This window comes from Mercenaria mercenaria, chromosome 18, assembly GCF_021730395.1.
Source record: "Mercenaria mercenaria strain notata chromosome 18, MADL_Memer_1, whole genome shotgun sequence".
Taxonomy (NCBI): domain Eukaryota; kingdom Metazoa; phylum Mollusca; class Bivalvia; order Venerida; family Veneridae; genus Mercenaria; species Mercenaria mercenaria.
Genome location: NC_069378.1, coordinates 13,302,979 through 13,308,978, shown reverse-complemented (window position 1 = coordinate 13,308,978; position 6,000 = coordinate 13,302,979). Strand labels below are relative to the sequence as shown.

The 6,000-nt window shown below is 30.9% G+C and overlaps 1 long non-coding RNA gene across 5 annotated transcripts in view; it reads left to right on the top strand.

Moving 5' to 3' along the window:
• The first annotated feature begins 1,227 nt into the window (after positions 1 to 1,227).
• LOC123538690 (uncharacterized) overlaps positions 1,228 to 6,000 on the top strand; it is a 42,818-nt gene continuing 38,045 nt past the window's right edge. For 3 of the 5 annotated variants that reach the window (XR_008368452.1, XR_008368451.1, XR_008368454.1), the window contains exons 1-3: positions 1,228 to 2,945; positions 3,641 to 3,722; positions 4,363 to 5,248. This is a non-coding gene — a long non-coding RNA (uncharacterized LOC123538690). The remainder of the gene's footprint in view (positions 2,946 to 3,640; positions 3,723 to 4,362; positions 5,249 to 6,000) is intronic. The other 2 variants (XR_008368455.1, XR_008368453.1) reach the window with 2 other exon arrangements.

Here is a 6,000-nt window from a genome sequence, read left to right as displayed (position 1 = left end):
TACAAAAAAGAACATAAAAAAATTTTGCTGTTTTGTTTGTAGTATTTAATGTTATAATTTAAATTTTGACCATTGCAGGCGCAAAAAAAGCATATAATGCAGTTTTGAATTTTGTTAGAAGCAGGGAAAGGGCATCAAACAACATGAAAAGATTTTATTATGAACCAAAAAAAAAGGGGCATCAGAGGGAGTGGACGAAATTTTTTTTTTAAAAAGGAAGAAAGGAAAATTAAAAAGCAGTGGGTGGGTTTAATTTTGAATCAGAAAAGGAACATCAAAGTGCAGTAAATGGAATTTTTCTATGAATCAAGGAAAAAACTCAAAATGAATGGACTGGGGACTACTGGGGAAAAAATGTTTGCTTCAAAAGATTGGCAGAGTTTCTCTTTGCAGTAAGGGAAAATTTGAAGTGCAATCGCTGGGGAACATAAAGCAAGGAAGGTTATCAAAGTGTTTGAATTAAAATTTTTAGGGCAGAAAAAAACATCAATTCTAATTGACTGGATTTTTTGGGGGGTAGAAAGAAATGAGGAAGGAACATAAAATGCGATTGATTCAGTTTATTATGGGAAAAAGAAAAATCAAAGTGCAAAAGCTTGGATTTTAATTTAAGGAGTGGAAGACTGGGTTTTTTTCAGAGTGAAAAAGGAAATCTTTATTTAAAGGACCCTAAAAATGACTATTCATTTGTAGTGTTAAAAAATGAAAAAATAACATAAAAATTTTAATCATTGGAATTTATATTTTTGGGGGGTGGGGAAACTTTGTCCGTGTATACCCTTTCTTCCCATTCATCTACTTTTTTCATCCTGCCCGTCCACCCTCCCCGTTGGTTTCCCCTTGATTGTACATATAATTATAATATAGCATAATTTGAAATTAAAAAAGAATGTAGAAACATCCATGAAATAAAAGAGGAAAAAAGTGTATAAATCAGTTTTTAATATGAAATATGTTGGTGTGAATCATGTTTATTCATGCATTGACAAGTTCTATATTCAGACTAATGAAATGGTACAAGTACATTCTTTATAACAATGTATGTATATATAAAAAAGGGCGAAAACTTGAATTTTCGAGCATTAAAATTATATTATGGATAGGTCTATTATGTGAAGTGGAAAAATATTTTTTTAAAACTGGAACCACCTTGTACGTTTTTTTTGGAAATTTACCCGCGATATTTTGAAAAGAATTTTTTTTAAGGGAATTATGTTTTTTTCTTTCTTACATATTTTCTGAATTACAAGAGTTATTTATATTTCTTGTTGCCATGCTTATTTACAGTACTTATACCAGTCCATTTTCATTCAGTTTGAGCTGCAAGGTGAAGGAGGAAAATGGTGTCAAGTTTGAAGACAAGCCAAAGATGCAGTCCTGGATTTTCCTTGGAAAAGTATGAAGAATGTCTGTGAAAAAAGTGACTGTGTTCATTTGCAGTGTTTAAAGTGAAAAAATAACATAAAAATGTTAATCATTGGAATTGATACTTTTTGTGGGGGTGGGAATCTCTGTCCTGTGTATACCATTTCTTCCCATTCCTCCTATCATATTTCATCCTGACCCTGCCCATCCCATCCCTGATTGGTTACCCAGATATGATTGGACATATAAGAAATATAGCATATATTTGAATTAAAATATAAATGTAGAACATTGCCATGAAATAAACAAAGAAAAGATGTGTATAAATCAGTTTAATATGAAATATGTTGGTGTGAAATCATGTCTTATTCATGCATTTGACACTTTCTATATTCACACTATATGAAGTTCATGGTAAAAGTACACTTCTTTATAAGTAAATATATGTATATGACAAAAAAAGGTTGAAAACTTGAATTTTTCGAGACATTCATAATATTATTATGGATAGTGTATTATGTGAAGTGGAATAATTATTAATTATGGAACCACGCTTGTACAGTTTTTTTCGGAAGTTACACTCTCGCGATATTTTGAAACAATTTTTTTAAAGGTAATTATGTTTTTCTCTTTCTTACATATTTGCTGAATTACAAGAGTAACTTATATTTCTTGTTGCCATGCTTATTTACAGTACTTATACCAGTCCATTTTCATTCAGTTCGAGCTGCAAGGTGAAGGAGGAAAATGGTGTCAAGTTTGAAGGCAAGCCAAAGATGCAGTCCTGGATTTTCATTGGAAAAGTATGAAGAATGTCTGTGAAAAAAGTAACTATGTTCATTTGCAGTGTTTAAAGTGAAAAAATAACATAAAAATGTTAATCATTGGAATTGATACTTTTTGTGGGGGTGGGAAACTCTGTCCTGTGTCTACCATTTCTTCCCATTTCTCCTATCTTATTTCATTCTGATCCTACCCATCCCTTCCCATCCCTGATTGGTTATCCAGATATGATTGTACATATAATAAATATAGCATATATTTGAATTAAAATATAAATTTAGAGCATGGCCACGAAATAAACAGAAAAGATGTGTATAAATCAATTTAATATAAAATATGTTGGTGTGAAATCATGTCTTATTCATGCAATTGACACTTTCTATATTCACACTATATGAAGTTCATGGTAAAAGTACACTTCTTTATAAGTAAATGTATGTATATGATAAAAAAAGGTCGGAAACTTGAAATTTTCGAGACATTCATAATATTATTATGGATAGTGTATTATATGAAGTGGAATAATAATTAAATCTGGAACCACGCTTGTACAGTTTTTTTCGGAAGTTACACCCTCGCGATATTTTGAAAAAAAAAAATTTTAAAGGTAATTATGTTTTTCTCTTTCTTACATATTTGCTGAATTACAAGAGTAATTTATATTTCCTGTTGCCATGCTTATTTACAGTACTTAAACCAGTCCATTTTCATTCAGTTTGAGCTGCAAGGTGAAGCAGGAAAATGGTGTCAAGTTTGAAGACAAGCCAAAGATGCAGTCCTGGATTTTCCTTGGAAAAGTAAGCATAAGAATGTCTGTGAAAAAAGTGACTATGTTCATTTGCAGTGTTTAAAGTGAAAAAATAACATAAAAATGTTAATCATTGGAATTGATACTTTTTGTGGGGGTGGGAATCTCTGTCCTGTGTATACCATTTCTTCCCATTCATCCGATCTTATTTCATCCTGACCCTGCCCATCCCATCCCTGATTGGTTACCCAGATATGATTGTACATATAATAGATATAGCATGTATTTGAATTAAAATATAAATGTAGAGCATGGCCACGAAAATAAACAGAGAAAAAATGTGTATAAATCAGTTTAATATGAAATATGTTGGTGTGAAATCATGTCGTATTCATGCAATTGACACTTCCTATATTCACACTATATGAAGTTCATGGTAAAAGTACACTTCTTTATAAGCAAATGTATGTATATGATAAAAAAGGTCGAAAACTTGAATTTTTCGAGACATTCATAATATTATTATGGATAGAGTGTATTATGTGAAGTGGAATAATTATTAAATCTGGATCCACGCTTGTACAGTTTTCTTTGGAAGTTACACTCTCGCGATATTTTGAAAAAAATTTTTTAAAGGTAATTATGTTTTTCTCTTTCTTACATATTTGCTGAATTACAAGAGTTATTTATATTTCTTGTTGCCATGCTTATTTACAGTACTTATACCAGTCCATTTTCATTCAGTTTGAGCTGCAAGGTGAAGCAGGAAAATGGTGTCAAGTTTGAAGACAAGCCAAAGATGCAGTCCTGGATTTTCCTTGGAAAAGTATGAAGAATGTCTGTGAAAAAAGTGACTGTGTTCATTTGCAGTGTTTAAAGTGAAAAAATAACATAGAAATGTTAATCTTTGGAATTGATACTTTTTGTGGGGGTGGGAATCTCTGTCCTGTGTATACCATTTATTCCCATTCCTCCTATCTTATTTCATCCTGACCCTGCCCATCCCATCCCTGATTGGTTACCCAGATATGATTGGACCTATAAGAAATATAAATGTAGAACATGGCCATGAAATAAACAAAGAAAAGATGTGTATAAATCAGTTTAATATGAAATATTTTGGTGTGAAATCATGTCTTATTCATGCATTTGACACTTTCTATATTTACACTATATGAAGTTCATGGTAAAAGTACACTTCTTTATAAGTAAATATATGTATATGACAAAAAAAGGTTGAAAACTTGAATTTTTCGAGATATTCATAATATTATTATGGATAGTGTATTATGTGAAGTGGAATAATTATTAATTATGGAACCACGCTTGTACAGTCTTTTTCGGAAGTTACACTCCCGCGATATTTTGAAAAAAAATTTTTACAGGTAATATTGTTTTTCTCTTTCTTACATATTTGCTGAATTACAAGAGTAACTTATATTTCTTGTTGCCATGCTTATTTACAGTACTTATACCAGTCCATTTTCATTCAGTTCGAGCTGCAAGGTGAAGGAGGAAAATGGTGTCAAGTTTGAAGGCAAGCCAAAGATGCAGTCCTGGATTTTCATTGGAAAAGTATGAAGAATGTCTGTGAAAAAAGTAACTATGTTCATTTGCAGTGTTTAAATTGAAAAAAATAACATAAAAATGTTAATCATTGGAATTGATACTTTTTATAGGGGTGGGAATCTCTGTCCTGTGTATACCATTTCTTCCCATTCCTCATCTTATTTCATCCTGACCCTACCCATCCCATCCCATCCCTGATTGGTTATCCAGATATGATTGTAGATATAATAAATATAGCATATATTTGAATTAAAATATAAATTTAGAGCATGGCCACGAAATAAACAGAAAAGATTTGTATAAATCAATTTAATATGAAATATGTTGGTGTGAAATCATGTCTTATTCATGCAGTTGACACTTTCTATATTCACACTATATGAAGTTCATGGTAAAAGTACACTTCTTTATAAGCAAATGTATGTATATGATAAAAAAAGGTCGAAAACTTGAATTTTTCGAGACATTCATAATATTATTATGGATAGTGTATTATATGAAGTGGAATAATTATTAAATCTGGAACCACGCTTGTACAGTTTTTTTCGGAAGTTACACTCTCGCGATATTTTGAAAAAAATTTTTTTTAAAGGTAATTATGTTTTTCTCTTTCTTACATATTTGCTGAATTACAAGAGTAATTTATATTTCTTGTTGCCATGCTTATTTACAGTACTTATACCAGTCCATTTTTCATTCAGTTTGAGCTGCAAGGTGAAGCAGGAAAATGGTGTCAAGTTTGAAGACAAGACAAAGATGCAGTCCTGGATTTTCCTTGGAAAAGTATGCATAAGAATGTCTGTAAAAAAAGTGACTGTGTTCATTTGCAGTGTTTAAAGTGAAAAAATAACATAAAAATGTTAATCATTGGAATTGATACTTTTTGTGGGGGTGGGAATCTCTGTCCTGTGTATACCATTTCTTCCCATTCATCCTATCTTATAGGCATAGGAAATAGAGATCAATATAATTGCACCTTTACTAATCCTACCAGGTGTTCTGTATTACAAAAGTGGATCTATTGTGACATTTTGATACAAGCAAAACTGTATTATCTGCACTATTATTTACCTACTGGTACTATGTTTTATTATTGGCTTGTTAAAAGTTAATTTTTTACCATATGTAAGTTGACAGAATCATAGGAACCATGTCTTGAGGGGTAAATCAAACACAAATGAATAAATCCTTAATGATTTTGTTGTGCAAAAAAGTATGATATTGTGTCTTAAACAGTTTTCATTTTCCACTAAATTGTGTAATTGCAAGGGAAGTAAACTAATAGATCTCTACTTATAAGTACTAGCCCAAGGCAAGAGTTGTCATTCTTTGTGGATCACAACTTTAAATTAAAAATTAAAACTTCTGTTATTGATATTAACAAAGCTATCATAAACTTCACATTTGTGAAATCATTTTTGGTTATTTCAAGGACTTGGAAATTAATTTCTAGACTTTATTTAATGTAATTCTATCATTGAAAATTTTAGGGCCTATCTCTATATCTTATTTCATCCTGACCCTGCCCATCCCAT